Genomic DNA, 11,867 nt, shown 5'->3' on the forward strand with positions numbered 1-11,867 from the left:
GAGCAAATAGTATGCTTCCATTTGCACTCAGATTCCAAAGTTCCTTCTCTGGATGTGGACAGCATTTTCCATCATGAGTCTTTTGGAGTTGTCTTAGATCCTTGCATTGCTGAAAAGAGCTAAGTCTGTCAAAGTCAGTCATCACACAATGTGGCTGTTACTATGTACAATGTTCTCCTGGTTCTGCTCATTTCTTTCAGCATCAGTTCATGTAAGTCCAGGTTTTTCTGAAGTCCATCTGCTCATCATTTCTTATAGCACAATAGTATTCTATTACATTCATATACCACAACTTGTTCAGCCATTCCCCAATCAGTGGACATCCCCGTAATTACCAATTCTTTGCCACCACAGAAAGAGCTGCTATAAATATTTTCGTACATGTGGGTCCTTTGCTCATCTCTATGATCTCTTTGGGATACAGATCTAAAAGTGGTATTGCTGGGTCAAAGGGTATGCACAATTTTACAGCTCTTTGGGCATAGTTCCAAATTGTAGAGACAGTTTTCTTCTATATTCTCTGGAGACCAGTGACCCCAGAGCTCCAACCAATCAATCACTATTTATTAAGTGCCTACTATGTGCCGGGCACTGTGCTAAGTTATGGGGATACAAAAATAGTCAAAAGACAGTCCCTGCCCTCAAGGAGCTTGCAATCTAATGGGGAAAACAGCATGCAAACAAATCTATACTGAGCAAGGTTGGCTTCTAGCCACTTTACTCATCACTGCTGTCACTGCCAGCCCAGTGGTGAAAAGCTCAACTTGCCTTTAGAGCTTAAGAGATTGTCCAATAGTTATTGACTCCACTAGTCAATCAGTAAACATTTATTAAGCATCTATTATGTGCAGGGTATAGTTTTATGTAAAGTTTTATAGCATTTGGGGGGGGGGGCATAGTTCTAAATTGTTCTACGTAATGGTTGGACTAGTTTACAATTCTACCAATAGTACATTAGCATCTCTATTTTTCCATACCCACTCCAGAAGTTGTCATTTTCCTTTTCTGTCATATTAGCCAATTTAATAGGTGTGAAGTGGTACTTCAGAGTTGTTTTAATTTGCATTTATCCAATTATTAGTGATTTAGAACATTTTTATATGAGTGTTGATAGCTTTGATTTCTTCTGAAAACTGCCTGTTCATATGTTTTGACATTTTATCATTTGGAGAATAGGTTTTGTTTTTATAAATTTGGTTCAGTTCCTTATATGTTTGACATATAAGGCCTTATCGGAGAAACTTGCTGTAAACTCCACCTCCATCCAATTTCTTGCTTTACTTCTAATTTTGTCCTAACTAAAATCCCTTCTTTTTATTGGAAGCTTTTCTCCAACCCTAAATTCTAGTGTCTTTCCTCTGTTAATTATTATTTATCCTGTATATATAGCTTGCTTTGTATGTATTTGTTTGCATGTTCTCTCCGCCCATTAGATTGCTGTTGGTTCTTTGGGGCTACCTTTTGCCTCTTTTTATATTCCCAGTGTTTGGCACTATGACTGGCACACAGTGGGGGTTTAACAAATTTTATTAATGGACATTGAAAAGTAAATAGGAGCCAGATAGAGAGTTTTAAATGCCAGGCTGCAGATTTTGTGTTTTATCCTAGAGCAAGAGTTTTGAACCTAGGATTCATGAACTTGTTGAGTTTTTATGAATATATTGATAATTTTATTTCAACAATAATTGCTTTCCTTCATAATCCTATGTGTTTTATGCACTTAAAAACCATTATTCCAGGAGAAGTCCATAGGCTTCATCAGACTGCCAAAGGGATTCACAATGCAAAAAAGGTTAAGAACCACTGAAGCAGGCAAGAGGGAGTTATTGAAGATTTTTGAGTTGGGTGATAACATAGTCAGGGCTGTATTTTTAGGAATATTAGATATTCTGCTGTGTGGAGGGTTTATTGGAGTGGAGAGAGCCTGGAAGCAGGAAGACCAATAATCTGACTGCTAATAGTCCACATGAGAGGTTGTGAGAATCTGAACTAGGATAGGGTTGAGTGGAGGGAAGGAACTGGATGCATGAGTTTTTGTGGGCATTGTTTAAGTATGAATGTGAATGAAAGATCATTACAAAGTTTTACACTTGGGTGACTGGGAGGTGAGCGATACCTTAACAAAAAATAGAAAATTTTGGAGTAGGGATAAGTTTAAAGGGAATGAGAATGAGTTCTATTTTATACATGATGATTTTAAGATGCCTGCGAAGATATGTATATCTAGCAGGCAGTTGGTAAAGCTGGATTGTAGTTCAGAAAAGGGAGTAGGGATAGATATGTAGATTTTTGGAGTCCTTTATATAAAGATGGTAATTGAACCCCTGGGGAACTGACCTGATCACCAAGGGAGAGAATATAGAAAAAGGAAGGGAACACCTACACTTAGGGGCTGGCCACAAGCCTGAGGAGTCGTTGGACTGATAGGAGACCCAAGAGAGAGCAGGATCATGGAATTCAAAAGAGAGAATTTTACTTGGAGGTAGTAGCTGATCTTGTAAAAATTCAGAAATCAGGTAGAATGAAGAAACTATTGGTACTGTGCTGAAGAGTTCACTTGCAGTCACCCAGACTGCAAGGCTTTGTAAAGTGAGAGGGAAATGAAGAATGGAGACCAAAAAAAAAATGACAACCTTTTCTAAGACTTTGTGGAATAGCAGAAAGGGTGTGGGATTTGGAGACAGAGGGCTAGGGCTTAAATATTGGATCTGCCACTTACTGCCTGTGTCCACAAGTATAAAGTGCTGAGTTTGGATGTGATATCTCAAACTGTGTTCCTATATAGGTGATTGAGATTGTGAGCTTTCCTTACAATAATCCTGTGAGGACAAATGCAACAAATATTATCCCCATTTTTACAGATAGGCAAACAAGATCAGAGAAGTAAAGAAACTTGCTTAAGGTTACATGGCTAGAAACTGGTAGAACTAGGAAGAAAACTCAGGTCTTCTGACTCTTTTAAGTCTAGGCTTTTGCTATAATAGTACCTTGTCTCCTACTAGGGGCTTTTGAAACCTTGGGTAATTTTAATTGCACCTTATCTGAGTCAACCAACCAATTGAAGTGTTGGGAACTCTGTGCAATATCCTTAGTCCTTAGACAGCTTTGAGAGAATCCTTTGCTTGTTAGAGATCAGTTATTTTTGGATGGGGGAAATGGGCCAGGTTATGGAGTTTAGTTTTACTGAGTTGTAGCAAATATGGTCTTAGTCACAGTAGGATTGAGCGGGAGGCCAAAGATATAGCTCACATGGGCCTCCTTTGGTCCCTGCAGTTTTCTCTGACTCTGATCTGTGGCACCCAACTGTGGGTCTTTCTCTGAGGTCCATGGAGATTGAGTGGGTAAACTGAATGATGCCTGCCCTGTTAGCCTAGGGATTAGCAGAAGTAGTCATGGTCTAAGCTGTCAAGTGCAGCTAGGTGGTACAGTATTTAGAGTAGTAGCTTTAGAATCAGGAGGATTTATCTTTGTGGGTTCAGATACTTACTAGCTGTGTCATCCTGGGCAAGTCACTTAACTCTGTATGCTTCAGTTCTTCGTCTGTAAAGTGAGCTGGAGAAGGAAATGGCAAACCATTCCAGTATCTTTGCCGAGAAAACTCCAAATGGGGTTATGAAGAGTTGGTCATGACTGAAAATGACTGAACCACAAAAATCCACCAAAACCTGGCCTGCTGGCCTAAGTGAGGGTGTTGACTGGTCCTTGCAGGAAACAGTCATTGAGGTTTCTGATATCAGAAATTTATCAAAATCGAAAAATTATTCTCTGTAATTTCCTGTTGTTGCTCTGGGTACATCTCTATCCTCCCCTCCCCGCCAAACAAAACAAAGCAAACCAACAACACACATACATGAAAATCCTGAAAAGGCACACTCATGCTAATTCTGCTTGCTTGGGGCGGGGTAGGGAAAGGAGCCTCATGTGTTAACAGAGTGCATTCCCCATGTCCCATGTGGATATTTTGTTTTCCTGCTTACCTTGGCTTCTGGTGTCTGGAATGCCAGGAACCCAGGATCCTATGAAGGGGTGGGTTGAGGAGTGTCACAGTGGAATGTGCTGAACTTGACATTTATATTATTTCCATTAGCTTTTAGTGTTCCATAAGGATCAGTTTATGTGCTATGCAAATTTAAGTGTTGGATTTGGAGTCAGAGGACCTAGGTTCAAATACTGACTCTTCCGTTTCCTACCCTGTGGAGGAAATGGATAAAACCTGTGTACTGACAGTTTTGGGCGGATAGGTGGCATAGTGGATAGAGTGAAATGATTGATCAAGCAGAGTTTTGGGGAAAACACCTTCCTTTCAGAAAAAGTAACCTTAGAGGTCAAAGAGCCAGCGACTGATATAAATAGGGACCCCCGGGTTTGCAAGGACAGGAGAAACCTTACTGATTTAGGTCTTGAAGGAGACCTCCACTATTTTAGAGATCTCTTGCCATACCAGGTTATTCTGATTAGATTAACTACAGATGAAAAAATCCTCACTGGAACAAATATGATCTTTGGCAACTCCTGAGACCCCACGGTTTACCCATTCTCTCCAAAATCACTTAACATCCCATTCCTATTACTTAACCTCCCAAATAAGGAAAGTGGCTGAACAGCCTCCCCTAATAGTCTCCTTTTGCTACTTGTAATGTCAGCCATGAGGCTGTGTAAAACACTTTCTCTTTGTGTATTTCCCATCGTTCTGGTGATTTGACTTCTAATCAAAGGGAGGTGGGAGGAATCACTCTTCTGGAGGATCTTAAGACCTCCAGGTTGAAGGACTCCCCAACACCTGCCTGACCTTGGCCCAGTCATTTCTCCTCTCTGGGTCTCAATTTCCTCATCTGAAAAACAAGAGGCTTGGACTAGATAACCTCTCAAATCCTTTCTACCTCTAAACTTCATTTTTCCTTTGATGCCGATCCTTCTAGGCACGAGTAAGAATGACTAATTTTCCATGGTCATTAGTAACTATGTGACTCTTCAAAGAGTCATAGGATTTTAAAGTTGGAAAGGAATGCAGGGATATGGAATCACAAGCTGAGACAGACCTTAAAGATCATCTGACTTACTTTCACAGAGGAGGGAACTGCGGCTTATAGGGGTTAAGTGATTTGCCCAAGGTCACATAGATAGCAAAAGGTAGAACTGGTACCATATAGTCCAACCCATACCTGCAAAGGAAACATTTTTACATTTCTGACTAGCGTCCATACATACATTCTCCATCCGAAGAACTTCAGTGATAAGAAACCTGTTGAAAGAGTCTGATCCCATTTTGGACACCTCTAGTTAAGAATATTTTTTTTTCTGATATTGTGCCCGAATCTATCTGCCTATTATTTTCCTTAATTGGTCTAGTTCTGCCTTCTGGGACCAGGCAAAATAAGTTGATCTCTTTTCCACATGATGGTCCTTGAAATATTGGAAAGCAGCTATCAGATTCTCCCTAAACCTTCGCTCTCTCACTTTTCAGACCAAGCCTTCTTATTTCCTTCAACAACTTTCAGATGGCGTAATCTCATCTTTTTTTTTTAAATTAATTTATTACCATCCTTGTAGCTTTCTTCTGCATATCCTCCCAGGGAGTCAATGTCCTCTTGTGCTTCCCTTTCTCCCTTCTCCCTCCCCTCCAAAAACAAACAAATAAACTGAACAGAATACTCTTTAAAGTGATTTGACCAGTGAAGATTACAGTTGGATTATCTTTGTTCTGGAAAGCAGGCCTTTTTTTTTTAATATAGCCAATGATTGAGTTAGATTTTTTTGGGTCTTATATCACACTTTTATTCATAATTGACATTTATATAGCCTTTAAAGTTTGCGAAGTGCATAATCTTATAAAATATTATTTAAACTTTATAATTTTATTCATAACTGACATTTATATAGTGCTTTAAAGTTTGTAAAGTACATAATCTTATAAAAATTTTATTTAAGCTTTATAACAACCCTGTGAAGACAGTACTACAGATATTATTATCCCCATTTCACAGATGAGAAAACCGTGGCCTGGGGAGATTTTGGTTTGCTGTGTTACAGAGTTAGCAAGTGTCAGAAGCAAATTCAAATCTTCTTAACTTCCTGTCCAGGGCCCTAGCTGCTATGGCACATTGCCAAAGTAGATAATTCTATATTGAGCTTGCATTACATAGCAAGCCCTAGATCTATTTCACATACAAATTTGTCTAGCCATGCCTTAAATGTCATGTGCTTTTTTAACCCATGTGTGAGACTCCACATTTTTCCCAACTAAATTTCCCTACTAAATATTGGAATATTGCAGAGGGGATTCGTGATTGGGTATGGGTTTGACCATATGACCTCTGTCTGAGTTCCTTTCCAAAGTTAAGATTTTATGAACATATTATCATAGTTTTTAATATATATATATAATTACATATATGTATAATACAGTTATTTTCTTAATTCTGCTTTCTTTATCCTATATCATTGCATATAAATCTCATGTTTCTCTCAATTCCTCATATTATTGTAACCATGCAATTTCATTCATATACCATATTTTGTCCAGCCATTCTCATTCCAAAGATGAGCACCCACTTTATTTCTAGTTTTTTTGCAATCACAGAGTGGTGCTATGATTTTGGGGTTAAGGGGAACAAACAATTTAGTGAATTTTTATGTTGTAGTCTTAGTTTTTATATCAATTCTTTATATATCTTGGATTAAGGATTTTATCAGATATTTGACAATGACTAGTTCTTGATGAAACTATCCCGCATCTTAGTCACCAGTTCACTTTCTAAATGCTCACAAACTACCCCTTTAATCATGTACTCTAAAACTTTGCCAAGAATGAGTCAACCTCATTAATTTATAGACTAAAGTCTACATAGTCTTTTTTTTTCTTTTCTTTTTTTGCCCATTTGCAGATCCTCGGGATATTTTCTATTCTTCATGCTTTTTCAAAGACTCTGGCAAAGCAAGCACTTCTGCGAGTCATTTTTTTTAGTATATTGGGATGTAGTTTGTCTAGGTCAAGGTGATTTGAACTTACTGAGAATGTAATGAGTACTCTTACCTTTTCTTCACTTATCTTGGATTCATTTGATGTGCCCTCTATTTCCATTTTGTGTATATCTTAGTTTTTAAAATGTCACTTTTTAAAATTTTATTGGTTATTTAATCCATTCACATTTAAAGTTATGGAATTAGGTTTATATTTTCCTCCATATGTCTCTAATGCTTTCCTCCCAAATTATGGTTTTCCCCCCTCTCATCCTCTGTAAATGTAGCAGTATTTTTCTTCAGTTATTTTAGCTTAGTCTGACTTAGGGCAATCTTATTATCACTGGCTCTCTTCCTTTTACCCTCAACCCTCAACCCCTCCCCCCCCATTTCTTACTCCTTTCCCTAGTTTTGGAGTTTGACATATTAGTTTCCTTTTTCTTCCTTGCTTTAACCTGGCTAACTTTTCCTTTATTCCCATTTCTCTCAATTCCTTCAACTTATTTTATTTATTAGTTTTAAATTTTTATTTTATTTGCCTTTTTCTAAAAAAAAAAAGATTCTTTTCCCTCATTCTCTACATGATTTATCTCTCCTTTCTGTCTATTCTAGACTTTTGTTCTTTAATTCATGGTCCTTGCACTCCTTTAGTCCTTTTTTCTCTGTAGTCCTCTTTGAATTAAAATTTTTTTACATGACTATTTTAGGTTCCTTCTTCTAAACACTTTCTGTTATTGACTTGTAGATCTTGCTCCTTGATTCGGCCCTGCCACGTTTCTGTTGTGCCTCTTTTTTGGAAATACCAATTCCTGTAGGTTATAGAGAGTATATTGCTCCATGGTAAAAATTTTCCTAATTGATCATTGCCCTTCCCTTGGTCATTCCTCTTCTCCACCTCCTACCATATCTGCTGTGAAATTTCTTCTCTAGGTCCATGCCATGCCACTATTCTATGACTCAGTTGTCCCCAGAAGCTCTGATTCTCCTCCTAAGAGTAGCTATTGCTCTAAGTACCAAATCCCTGCAGGAACAGCCATTGAAGAGTTTCTGTCTTCTTTTATAAAATATCTCAATATGAGATGGGGAGATGGGGAGCATTTATCAGTGGTACCCCCTCCCACCACTGAAGTAAGATTTTCCCTTTTTCTTCCCCCCTTTTCAATGCCTTCCTGTGCCTCCTTGACCATTTTCCTGTAGGCTCTCTTCTTCCTGAAAGATTACAAGAGTTTATTTTCCCTTAATTGTTAGCCTTTGACTTGATTAGAGTATATCATATATTTCTCTCTATATTATTCTTCTCCTCCCCTCATCTCATCTCCTCTCCTTTTAGGTGCCTGCCCATTTTATAATTTAGCATCACAAATACATTGATTCATAGTGGGCAGGATGTTGTGAGATTTTTAGCTCATGATGTTTCAGGCTTATTTCTCCATCATCAATTATATTTGACTTCTGATTTCACCCTTCTTTCCTCATGTAAATTTAGAAAGAAATCTCTTATTGGTTTCTCTACTGTTATTTTGTTGTCTTTTGGTTGCTGTATTTGTTTACCTTTTTTGTGTTTCTATTGTCTGAGCTGTTTGAGAAGCAAATACTTTCTTTAGGTCTGACTCTTCCTTGCCCCAAGACTACCACCCAGGACTGTGACCCAGATCCAAGCAAGGACAAAGAAAGAGAATCCTGCCTCAGATCCAGCAAAGAGATCTGTACAATCCCCCTCTGATCAGCCATTGGATCCCCCCACCATCTGTGGGCCAAGAGCTCGGGAAGCAGCCTCTGCCACCACCCTGGGGCTGGGGCCAGAGCTCCTCTCTCACCCAGGTCCCACAGACCTTTTCTCCTGACCTTCTAATTTGTCTTTGGCATTTTTGGGTTGAGAACTCTGGAAACTATCACAGCTGCCAGTGATTCGGTCCCCTGAGGCCTACTCCAGGTGCTGCTGGGGCCGGGTCTGTGCTGGCGTGGCCCACACTGGACTGCGCTCCTCTACCAGCTTCCCAGAGAAAAGAATGAAATTATCAAAGGTCTCAGGAAGAAGAAAGTGCTATGACCTTGAACATAAGCAGATACACCAACAGGGAGATATCAATAGTAGAGGAAAATAAGGCCTCCAGGTAAAGTAAAAAGAATCTCGTATCTTTGAATAAGGATTACAAGGCAAAGAAAAATGAATCAAAATTTGATGAAGATGAAAAACATGTAGATTGTCAAGAGAGTATGGAACTACAGTAGAATATTTATGAATAGTTTAAGAGAGAAGTAAGAATTGTGAAAGCAGAATTTATAGCCTACAAAGTAGAAATAAATGGCAGAATAGAAAAGCTTGAATCTACAATGGCAAGTCTCATTAAAGAAACAAAAGAGAGTTTCTGACTGGAACTGGTTGGAAATGCAAATATATGGAAGTGAAGGACAACCTGGAAGAAGAGAAGCAAAAAGCAATACCTTTAAAAGAAAACATGATCTCCATACCAGCAAAACACATTTCTTTCCAAGACAGGAGGCATGCACAAAGACAACATAAGAATTATAGTTCTTTCAGAAGAATTTCATAAATCAAAAAACCTGGAACATCATAATGCAAGAAATAATACAAGAAAATTTCCCAGAACTTCTGAACATTGAAAACAGAGTGCCATCTGAAAGAACCCATAGATCAACTCCAGGAAAAGAAAAGAAAATGAATGGTTAAATTTGACAACTCCATTGAGAAACAACAATTTCTATGAGTGACCAAGAGGAAGACCTTCAAATATAAAGGAAAAAAATTCAAATGACATGAGACTATTGGAATAATGTGTTTTAAAGAGCAAAGGCTTAAGATACAGACCAATGTGACATACTCTGCAAATCTGAGCTTAACTATAAATGAGAGAAAGAAAGACACTCAATAAAAAAAACCATTCTAAATCGTCTAAGAAAGAAAACCAGGGGGGTGGAGCCAAGATGGCAGAGTGAAAGCAGGGACTTCCTTAAGCTCTCCCCTAAGCTCCTCCAAATACCTGTAAAAACGACTCTAAACAAATTCTAGAACAACAGAATCCACAAAATGACAGAGTGAAACAAACTTTTAGCCCAAGACAACCTGGAAGGTTGACAGGAAAGGTCTGTTGCTTCCTTTGGGACTCTCTTCAAATCTCACCTTCTGCTGGAGACCTTTCCTAATTCTCTCAGTTGCTGGTGCTATCCTTCTGAGATTGTCTTCCATCTACATTGTATATATCTTTTATGTGCCTAATTATTTACCTGTTATTTTCCCCACTAGAATATGAACTCCTGAGGACAGAGATTGTTTTTATCTTGTTTCTCAGTAGTTAACACAGTGCATGGCTCCTAGCACACACTTAACTATATGTTTCATGACTGAGGGACTAAATACTCTATGCAGAGTACTGTGCTCAGAGCTTAAGGCGAGATTGCGAAGTTTCAATAGAACACAGTCCTTGTTCTTGTGTAGCTTGTGTAGTTTGGTGGTCATAAAGCCAAGGTTTAGGAGTCAGGAATTTAAGTGACTTTTTTTCTCTTGGCTCGTCATGTAAGAGAAAAGTCACAGGCCAGATCTGGAAAGGAAGACAGAGTTTTATTCTCATGACTCTATCATTGTAACTCTATCATTTTCCCAGAAAATTAGTACAGAGGGAGCCATCAACTGCAATATGAGTCTTTTTATCTACCTAGCCAGCCTTGGCATATATGCTACCCTTTCTATAGATTCATTTGATGATTCGCAGTGGGGATGGCAACCTTTCTTTTTCCAGGTATGAGCCAGGTAGAATAATTTCTTTTTAGAGGAATGGATTGCCGTCTGCTAGAGACCTATTCTTGTATCTAATATGGAGTCTTTTTTTCCCCTTAAAAATATTACACATTTTATTGTCCTGATGGTTTTTGTAGAAAAAAATTAATGAGAATGAATGCAAAAAAAAAAAAAAGATCAAAACCACAGAGAGGCAGCCAGCCCAGCCTTTCTCTCCCCTAAGCCAGGCCCCCAGGCCCCTCCCATTAGGGGAAATCTCCAAAGACTAGTCCCTAACAAAAGACAATTATGAGGAAGAGGATAAGGGAAGGGGTGGGGCAGGCAGAAAGGAGTTATGATAATCAAATGCTATCTTACTTACAAGACCAAGAAAGACAGCAAATAGATATTGCTAGGTGAACATACATTTATATAATAAATCCATAAGTTAATAAATAGTAACTCTCTGAAAGCTTTTAATTATTTTAAAGGGTTCTTTTTGGTGGGGATATGGAGTCTCAAGATCCTGTCACAGTGGACCTTGATTCTGACCCTGACCAGGGCCCCACTCTCCAAAATCAAGCAGCCTCCCTCTTGTGGTCCTTTCTTGTGGTTCTGTATGATTTTACAACCAGGAGGGCAGATGAGCTGAGTGTGAGCCAAAGAGACAAGTTTTTTGGGATCAAAAAAGAGGGCATGTATGATAATTGTTATATTTCAACATGTGGAGGACTCTTATCTGGAAGAGGGAGCAGAATTGTTCTATTTCCAGAGGAAATAATCTAGGACCAAAGGATGGAGGTTACAGGGAAGAAAATTCTGGCTCAGCATAAAGGAAAACATTTTAACAATAGTCTCACAGTAGGATTTTCTACTTCAGGAGTTCCCCATCACATCCCCATATAAGCAAAGACTGGATGAGCATTTGATGAACAAGCTGGATAGGGGGATGGATTGGATGACTCCTGAGGTCCCTTTCATCTCTGAAATTTGATGATCTGTGGTTCCCTGGCCTTGGGTTATTTTCTCTCTTTTCCTTTCTTCTTTTTCCTTCTGAACTCCCTATAGAAATATATACACCTTCATCCACGCCTGGAATCATGTGTAGAGAGATGCCAAAGGACATTTGTCCCTGTGTCATTGTGAGGTCCATGTCTTTCATGATAGAAAT

The sequence above is a fragment of the Trichosurus vulpecula genome, chromosome 3 (genome assembly GCF_011100635.1).
Source record: "Trichosurus vulpecula isolate mTriVul1 chromosome 3, mTriVul1.pri, whole genome shotgun sequence".
In the NCBI taxonomy this organism is placed as follows: domain Eukaryota; kingdom Metazoa; phylum Chordata; class Mammalia; order Diprotodontia; family Phalangeridae; genus Trichosurus; species Trichosurus vulpecula.